This window comes from Danio aesculapii, chromosome 7 (genome assembly GCF_903798145.1).
Source record: "Danio aesculapii chromosome 7, fDanAes4.1, whole genome shotgun sequence".
Taxonomy (NCBI): domain Eukaryota; kingdom Metazoa; phylum Chordata; class Actinopteri; order Cypriniformes; family Danionidae; genus Danio; species Danio aesculapii.
In genome coordinates this window covers 45,697,027-45,707,409 of record NC_079441.1, presented here as the reverse complement: position 1 = coordinate 45,707,409, position 10,383 = coordinate 45,697,027, and the positions used below count along the sequence as shown (strand labels likewise).

The 10,383-nt window shown below is 33.8% G+C and overlaps 1 long non-coding RNA gene across 1 annotated transcript in view; it reads right to left on the bottom strand.

The window, feature by feature from the left end:
* Positions 1-4,636: 4,636 nt before the first annotated feature.
* Positions 4,637-10,383, bottom strand: part of LOC130232228 (uncharacterized) — a 28,447-nt gene continuing 22,700 nt past the window's right edge. The window contains exon 3 of the long non-coding RNA XR_008838096.1: positions 4,637-6,160. This is a non-coding gene — a long non-coding RNA (uncharacterized LOC130232228). The remainder of the gene's footprint in view (positions 6,161-10,383) is intronic.

Here is a 10,383-nt window from a genome sequence, read left to right as displayed (position 1 = left end):
TTTTTATCTATTGGCCTGTATATATCGGTTATCGGCCTCCAAATCGTAAGAGTTATTGGTTATCGATATCGGCCAAAGAAGTCAAACCTCCACTTTGATAGAATTATATATATATATATATATATATATATATATATATATATATATATATATATATATATATATATATATATATATATATATATAATATTAATAATCATATTTTTATGATAATATTATATTGTAATATTATATATTATTATAATATTATATATATATATTATTATATATTATATGATAATATTTTCATATTAAATATCAAACTTTTATTATATTTTTTAAATAAAATCTGTTGTTTATTGTATCAAAAAACATTTTTAAATATTTTTTATTTATCGACCTGTAAATATCGGTTATCAGCTACCAAATCTTAAGAGTTATTGGTTATCGATATCGGCCAAAACATCCATAGCGGTGAATCCCATATATATATATATATAATTTGACATACCATATTCTTTAGTTAATAATAAAAACAGCTGTTTATTGTTAGATTAATAAATGTTAAAGTAGTATCTGTTAGTTTAAGTAACTAATGTAATAAGCTATTGTTAAAAATCTGAAAATCTATTATAATAATTATTAGTAGTAGTAGTAATAGAAATAGTAGTACTATTTTTGTTGTTATTTTAGTAATTATAAAATGAGAACAAACTATTATTTATTTATTTTTTATCTATATTTAAGAGTCATTAATGCATCAGATTTTAAAACACACACAAACGTTGACTTTTCAGAATTTCTTGTAATCCAAAAGCATGACAAATATTCATTCAATGAATGTCCACTCATAACTACATCCTTTCACACACGTATATATGTACACTTTTGTTCACTTAAGTGTTTGTATTAAAAAAGGAAGCGTGTAAAAGCTCTCGGCTTGCATTATAACACATTAGACTATAGTTCCTATGGCGGCTTTATTTATTGAATTACTCTGAATTTCCCTCTTAATAGGCAGTTAAGCGGCAACAGACCCTGGCTAACATCTGGCTGCAATCAGCAGAGGAAATCCGCTTCTTTGCCTTTTGTTCTATTTATTCACAAACCCATGCTGGAATTGCGATGTTTATTTAAAGTAATACTGCCCGTACAACTACTGTACAGAGAGACATTTGGACTTTTTTTTTCTTTTTTACACAGAATTACGTTTTCCTAAACAATTGTCTCTGACAAGGCCTGTGGTTATGCTCCATTGTGGTGTTGTGGCTTTAGTGTTTTGCATGAAGAGAATTGTAATTGGGCTGGAGTTTCAGTGTTCTGGAGCAAGTGTATTATACATTAACTCAGAGTATAAAGGGACATTGACCTGGAACACTCAATCACACATTTTACCCAGTTCCTAAGAGTACCCAGTGTGACTTTTAGGCCCAATCCCAATTCTATTTATGTACCCCTACCCCTTCCCTATCCCCTTGGGCCTCACAACCGAGGGTTAAGGGGAAGGGCTTCAAAATGTACCTCTAGGAATTGTGACAGCACTACAGCACCAGCACATGTCATCATATGTCATCGCAATCTGTTGCTTCATATGAGATCAGACGATCGCGACAGCTGTAGTTATTCCAGTTGTGCTATTTTTTGGTATTTACCTTCAGAAAATCACTGAAGGCAAATATTATGTTATCATAACGATCTAATGTGGCAATAAGATCATAACTATACTGTGCATTTACACAGTGGCCATATTCATCAATGTAAACACACCAAAAACAACATTAACATTATAGCAGACACTGTAAAAAGCCACTATACTTTTCTGACAGGGTATCCAAGTGTCATTGAGTGTCAGAATGTTGTGGGACTGCTATACAGGAGGGATTATAGATCACAAAATTTAGCTGTTTTTATTTTTGCGTTTGTTTGTCAGAAAAATTCATAATAATGCAAAAAAATACTAATTTGTGGATCTCCTTCCAGGTTCAGCAGTACTACCGTTGTGGCTGGTGTATTCTGGGAAATTTTCTTACCCCTTGGTTTCGAGTGTGGTCCTGAAAAATCTCCATTCGAAGGGCTATTCACGCCTTCCTCTTAGCCCTACGCCTTCAACCTAAAGAGAATTGGGACACCCCTACCCCTTGGTGTGCATGCCCAAAACGAGGGGTAAGGGGAAGGGCTAAGGGGCAGAATTGAGATTGGGCCTTAGATACATTTCAATGTTGAAATAGTCTTGTAAATAAGATGTTTATATTAACAGACTTAAAATATGTGTGATGTAATTTAAAAAGCTGTTCACAGCAACAATGATAACTGTAGAGATATAGGTGTAATAACAATATTAGCATCCATGATGTAACCAAATGTATAAGCCCCATTTACAGCAAGAACTCAATCTACTCACACTAATGCACACTATTGTAAACAAAAAAGTAGAAAAAAACAGGATTAATGGCTAGATTAATAAATGTTTTGAACGTTACGACTATTTAAATTGAACTATTATTATTAAAATAGATGCTATGTTTTTATAAAACTATAATAAATGACATTTGAAATCGCTTTTCTTTTCTATTCTATCACAGATTTGTTTTTATTTATTGTCATTTGCTTTAATTTCTTGTTTATAATACGAATGTGCTACAGTTTTTCATCTAGCATATTAAAAATCCCATTTTTTTAATTACTTTATTATTTTACCACAAAAGTTTTTTTTAATTTATTTTAGCCGATTTGTAGATTATTTTATATTTTTAATAGTTTGTAGAAGTGCATTGTTACAGAAACCATTAAGCCCTTACACCAAGAACAATAACTAGAACAATATTTGTATCCACACTAACAGTTTAGATTGTTATATTGTTCTGTTTATTATAAGCATGTTGCAGTTTTTTATCTGCTGTTTAAAGCATGTGTTGTTTTAGTGACATATTACAGTCATCATATTACATATAACAGTCATCACCACAACTTTAAAACTGATTTTATCAATATTAATCTTCAATCATTGCCGTTATATTTGTGGTGCATTCAGAACATTTTTATGACTATTAACTGTTATCTTTATAGTTATTGTCCTTAGTGTGAATGGGAATAATTAGATCCAAAAAACAACCCTAACTCTTTCTTATTGTTCTGATTACCAGCAGTGTTGACTTATATAACTAAGCATCACAGTTCCGTTCTTTGAAAAACATTAATTCATTAATTAAATCATTCCCAAAAAGTAAAAAAGAAAGAAAAAGACATGGCACTAGAAATAGCAACTGTGGTTCAATTTTATTAACATGTTTATTTAGAGTACAACATTGACTCAGTAAGGAAAAAACAAAACATCCTGATCCAGAACATTAAGGCATAGAATTTTCCAGAGATGCAACACATATGTTGTTATTGTTCTCGGTGTGAATGGAAATAGCTGTGACTTTAAATTTACACTGTAAAAAATATCCATAAATTCAACACAATCTCACAGCAATTCAGAACATTTTGATTTAGTGGCTAATTCATATGAATTCATACAATCTCATTCATACAATTTAGTATAATTTGCTCGCCCCCCAATGACGGTTGGGTTGAGCGGTGGGGTTGAGTGCCACACCTCCTTTTTAAAATCATACATTTTCTATTTATACAAACTCTATTTGTACAAATTAGCCACTAAACTGACAAAAATTAAAATACCTATGTTTATTTATATTTATTTAGGCTTTTGAATTGCATTTTGGGAGCTTGATCTTTCTTCCAACAACTTTGACCCTTGAAAAGTTGACTAAAGTGACTTAAAAAGTGACTTGTGCCATTTGGTGTTGTGTATTACACTACAAAAACCTTTAACACATGTTGTTTTACAGACCTATTTCCCTCTATATTATTTTGTATATATTATGTTATTTCAAGGGCGACACAGCGCAGTAGGTAGTGCTGTTGCCTCACAGCAAGAAGGTCGCTGGTTCGAGCCTCGGCTGGGTCAGTTGGCGTTTCTGTGTGGAGTTTGCATGTTCTCCCTGCGTTCGCATGGGTTTCCTCCGGGTGAATTGGGTAGGCTAAATTGTCCGTAGTGTATGAGTGTGAATGGGTGTGTATGGATGTTTCCCAGAGATGGGTTGCGGCTGGAAGGGCATCCGATGCGTGGAACATGTGCTGGATAAGTTGGCGGTTCATTCCGCTGTGGCGACACTGGATTGATGAAGGGACTAAGCCGAAGAGAATATGAATGAATGATATATTATTTCAAACTACTAAAATGTCAATAAAAGTCACTTTGTTAAATTGTAAAAATGAATTTTCAGCATCCAAAGTCGACAGAGCAGAGATCAACAATCCATAATGCAATTCACAACCATAAATAAACGGAGAAAACTTGTGAACTAAAAAATACAGAAACTACTAATTAACAGCTATTTTTAAAGTCTAGTTCTGACCCTACACTCTCAGAAATTAAGGTGCGCGAGCTGTCACTGGGGTGGTACCTTTTCAAAAGGTACACATTTGTACTTAAAGGGTCCATATTGGTACCTCAAAAGTATATATTGGTACCTACAAATTTTAAGAGGAACACTTTTGTACTTTTTAGGTACTAATATGTACCCTTGAGGTTTTAATATGGACCTTTTAGGTACAAATGTGTACAAATTTTGAAAAGGTACCACCCCAGTGACAGCTCGTGTACCTTTATTTCTGAGAGTGTAACATGTATTTGATCCAAAACACAACCTTAACTCTTTCTTATATAGTTACACTGCAAAACCCAAAAACTTAAGCTAACTCAAACCATTTGAGGAAACTGATTGCCAAAAACCATTTAAGCTCAAAAATGAATCCTAATGAGTACTGTGAATGTAATCCATTTGAGGAAACGAAGCAATTTTAGCACAGTAAAACCCAATAAATTAAGAGAATTCAAACCAACTGAGTACTGTAAAACCCAATAGGTTAACGCAACTCAAACCGTTTAAGGAAACAGATTGCTACAAACCATTTGAGTTAAAAACTTATCTATATGAGTACTGCGAACTTAATCCATTTAAGTTGAAGTAATGAGGTATTTAATTAACTCATTACCTTTAACACTGAGTTCAAAACTCTTTTCAAATGAGTAGAATTAACTTACAGTCAATTTTGAGTTAACTACACTCATTTCATTTGATAAAGTTGACTGTTGGGTTTTACGGTGTACCAAATAAACATCACAGTCTCATGTTTTAGAAAACATCAATTAAAAAAAATATTAAATCATTCCAAAAATGTAAAGTATAAAAAAATGATAATACTAATTAAAAAAGACACTAGACTAGAAATACCAACGGTGGTTGAGTTTTTTAACATTTTGAGTACAGCATTGACTCAGTAAGGAAAAAAAACACACTGATTCAGAACATTATGGCATAGAATTTCCCAGAGACGCAACACATATGAGTGTTTCTGACAGACAGGTCAGAGCCTTGGCCGCATGAAAACACAAGCAGTTCAAACGTTCCTTCATGGTGATAAAAACCATATGGATGTCAGTTACACAGCTTAAATAAGCATTTGCACAACTTGCAGGCCAGCTCTGCACACCCGGCTGACTATGAAAATAATTAGTGCATGAGCTGGAGCGCTTGTGGTGGCTAAACTCACAGCTAACAACCCCCTGAAGAGCTTCTGTGTGTGTATGGAGAGTCTGGAGGGACAAACACAACTGTGGCTTTTCAACAATGCTCTCGCTGCCGATGCCATAGCGTTTACTTTTAGCCATAATGGAAGAAAGAGCTTTGTAAATGAGATAAATATGTAGCAACCTCGTGATAATTGTTTTATAGCTTTGAGTTTGCTTAAAGGGAGGAAATGTGAAGTGTATTGGGATTATAGACAGACTGGAATGCATATAATCTCTCTGTAGATGAATTTGGTGCAGAAACTTTTGCCAATCAGAAATCGCTTCTACATTTAAGAAATATGCTAATAGCTTGTGATGAAATGACAAAAAACACAATGATTTAAAGTCAAAGTTTGAAACAAGGAGGGCTGAATAGCATTTTCTTGCTAAACATACTTAACCCTGCAGGCACTGGATGTCAACATGACGTCATATTGACGTTGTACCCCAACGTGCACCAAGGTCATGGGGACGTTGGATTTTCTTTAGAAATGAAAATCGGGTTGACGTCAGAACCCAACTTCAGGCCGGCCAATGTCCAACCTAAAATCAACCAAATATAAACTTCCAATCATGTTACACCTTGACATTGTGTGGACGTTACCACTATGACATCTATCAGACATTGGATTGTGGTTGCTTTCCATCTCAACCTAAAATCAACCAAATATCAACATAATTTGACATAGTTATTGCCTAGACATTGAATTTTGGTCACCTGACATCATGACCTAAATCTAACCTAATATTCACGTCTTATGATTAGAGGAGTGAACCTACACTGGTTTCATGGTTCAGTTCTGTTACAATATCATGCCATCGATACGCTTCAATTTGATCTCGGTGCATCTCGGTACATTGACGATGCTTTCCATACACAGTTTTATATTTTCTTCACAGCAGAGCAATTTTTGTATAAAAAAGATTTTTATTTATCTACTATTTGTAATACAATGTTGTCCTTTAATACAAGCAGTTAGAACTGTACCTTTAAAAACAACATGAGCATTTATAGCAAATAAACAAATATAAATACCCCGCTCATTTTCTGAGCCTTGTCTAGTGAGTTCTTTCTTAAGCTGTGTTCACACCAGACGCGGTACGCGTAGATAAATCATGCTATTCGTGCGTAAATAGACACAAGTAAACATTTTGAGTTTACTTGCGTCATTCGCACGTCAAATCCGCTTTCGTTCATGCATCAACTTCACTTCACAACAGACGCTGATTCGCTTCTGTCTGCCTGGTGACTCTAGCTTTGTTGCTAAATGGCTTACATAGATTATATTGAGAGAATAGCTGTGTTTATCTGCTTTAGTAAGGCTGAAAACAGCGTTGATTCGTTTGGAGCCGTGTCTGAGTCCACTAAATCCATTCAGAGATGGATCTAGCTCTGTAAGTTCATCAACTCCTCCAGAAACTGTACCTGGATGATGGAACAACAACAGGTGCTATGTCATAATCACGCCCCCACAAAAGCAAGCTCCTGATTGGTTAAAACAACGCGAATGTTCTCTGAAGTTCAGATTTTCAAACTTGAGTGTTTCATTTGCGTTCTCATTTGCGCGTATTGTGCCGCTGGATGTCTATTCGTGTCTTTGCATTGACTTATAAATCATATAAATCACTCGCGCTTTATGCTTCTTTCGCATCTGGTGTGAACGCAGCATTACACCCCTGTGATTGGTCACATGTTCAAAAGAAAAGGCTGCGATTGGCTTTAGTGACACTGATAAACAGCAGCGCCGATCACAGCTGATTTATGCTAGACAGAGAAAACTCGCTCTGCTGACACACACTTGTGTCTCAATCTACAAGTATCGCTGTAACAGTCGCGAGGAGAGGGAACGTCACGCCAGCAGGACAACCGGGCCATGGTGAGAGAAAGAAATGAAGAGTTTACCTTCATTTTCTCAATCGCAGTGAAATAGGGGCTTCTGCTGTAAGTGTCAGAGAAAGACTGACCAGCAAACACACGCAGTGAAATTGTGCACAGTTTCTGCGTTTTTAAGTAATTGTCTCATTGTCTCTCGCTTGCCTCCCTCGCCATAGTAAGTTACGGCACCGAAGAAACCATTAATTTTGACACGCCTACTTATGATGTTGTGTGCCTGCTGGGACGTAATCTTTATTTAAAACTATAAAGTAGCATTTATTCTGAATATGCTGTTTTGTTTTACAGAATTAAACCTGTCAAAAAAGTAATTTAATTTAAATAATTAATTTATTTCATTATTATTAATAATAATAACAATTACAATAATAATAAATAAAAAAATAACAACAATGATAACTATTAGTAGTAGTAGTAGTAGTTGTTGTAGTATCAACAAAGCTGCATTTTATGAGCAGAAACATTAAAAAAATAATATTTACTTTTGATCAAATGTTGTAGATTATTTTTGAATAACACATTTTTTCTCTCTAAGTAAATAAATAAATGTGATTTGTATAAGTTTACAACTATTTACAGAAAGCATCTTCTAATATTGAAAAAAAATAATAATAATAGTTCATATACCAAAACGATTCTTGTCAGTTTATATTTAGAGCAGTAAACTATACAACAAATTGTAATATACAGTGGGGGAAACACGTATTCAACACATCACCATTTTTCTCAGAAAACATATTTCTAAAGGTCGACTTGAAATTTTTACTGGATGTTGGTAACAACCAAAGAAATACATATGTGCAAAGAAAATGTTTACAAATTTAAATAGTTTACAAATTAAGTTATGCATAATAAAATGAAATGATTTCCCAGTGATGGGTTGCAGCTGGAAGGGTATACGCAGCGTAAAACCTATGCTGGATAAGTTGACGATTCAGATTAATAAAGGGACTAAGCTGAAAATAAATTGAATGAAAATGAAAAGACACAGGGGGCATCACGGTGGCAAAGTGGGTGGCACGATCTCACAGCAAGAAGGTCGCTGGTTCGAGCCTCGGCTGGGTCAGTTGGCATTTCTGTGTGGAGTACGCATGTTCTCCCCATGATCTTGTGGGTTTCCTCCAGGTGCTCCGGTTTTCCCCACAGTCCAGAGACATGCGATATAGATGAATTGGGTAAGCTAATTGGCCCTAGTGAATGAGTGTGTATGGATGTTTACCAATGATGTGTTGCAGTTCGAACGACATCCGCTGCGTAAAACATATGCTGGATAAGTTGGCGGTTCATTTCGCTGTGGTGAAAATCAAGCTGTAGAATGGACCAGCCAATTTCCTGACTTGAGTACAACATAAAATACAAAATAAAGATCAGATTTGATAGACGAGACCCACAGAACTATCAAGTTTTTACACTCTGTTGAAGTCTGGGAAAAACTCACACCTGAGCAATGCATGTGACTTTATTCTTCATTTAAGAGGCGTCTTTAAGCTGCCATCATCAAAAAAAGTCTTTTATATAAAGTATTAAATACATTTAAGTAGTTCAAGACTTTCTATTTGTGTCATTCCATTGTTATTAAACAGTGAGATATATATATATATATATATATATATATATATATATATATATATATATATATATATATATATATATATATATATATATATATATATATATATATATATATATATATATATTTTTTTTTTTTTGTATTGCTTGGGTTTCTACCAAAATCTGATTCAATTTTATGTCAACAGCTCCATTGGAAATATTGTTCCCGGAGAAAAAAAAAAAAAAACATGACGTGTTGAATAGTTTTCCCCCACTGTAGCTTAACTACTTTATTTATTTATTTATTTATTTATTTATTTATTTATTATTATAATTATTACATATGTTGTTGTAAATACGTAAATGTATGTTCTAAATATTAACTAGTTTAAAAGTTTATGTTTTACATGTAGATCAAAACAAGTATTTTACACAAAAAATATTGTCCAATGAAGTTTGTTCCACTGAATTATGTTTGCAAAAAAAGGAATTAATAAAATGTTTTTATTTATTTATTTATTTGTTTGTTTTATTTATTTATTTATTTATTTATTTATATATTTTTATATTTATTTTTATATTTATATTTATTTATTTATTTATTTATTATTCCTGAGTAAATTACAACTAAAGCATGTTTAATCAAATAAATGTATTTGTAAAAAAAATAAACAAAAAATGAATAAACAAATAATGGAAAATCTCTAGACCAATTTCGCTCATATTTTGACAATATTATTATATCATTTACGTTATTTAAAAAAAAGGTTTTGTATAATTTCCACTTTTCATTTTTTCTTTCCCTTTTATCCCATCAATCCTTGCTGCTTTTTTTATTCCTCCATTCTGCAGCTCTGTAAATATTTCAGCCATTCATATGTCTGCATGTGTGTGTGTGTGTTTGGTGTGAAGTGTCATTTAGTCAGGTAGGCCGCGGTAGTAAAGTGCAGCAGGACAGAGACTATTGGAGGTGAAGAAGAAGAAGAGTGAGGGAGCAGATGGAGGAGTGTAACTCTAATGGGATGTGAAAGCGAGAGGCAGATAACTAATGTGCTTCCTGTGTTCTTCCCCTCTTACTTGTCATCTCTCCCTCTTTCACTCAGAAAGAGCATCTCTCCGCTTCTCGATATGCGTGAGAGTGTGTGTGTCCAGTGATGCTGATGTGTGTAAGATGATGAAGATGATGATGATGTGTCCACTTGTGTGTGAAAGAGTAAAAAGAGAACGAGAGCGATGGTGATGAGGGGAAGGAAATGAGAGGTGACTGAGACGTTCACTTAGTAGACAGCATGACATTAACAGCGACAGACACCTTTCTGTG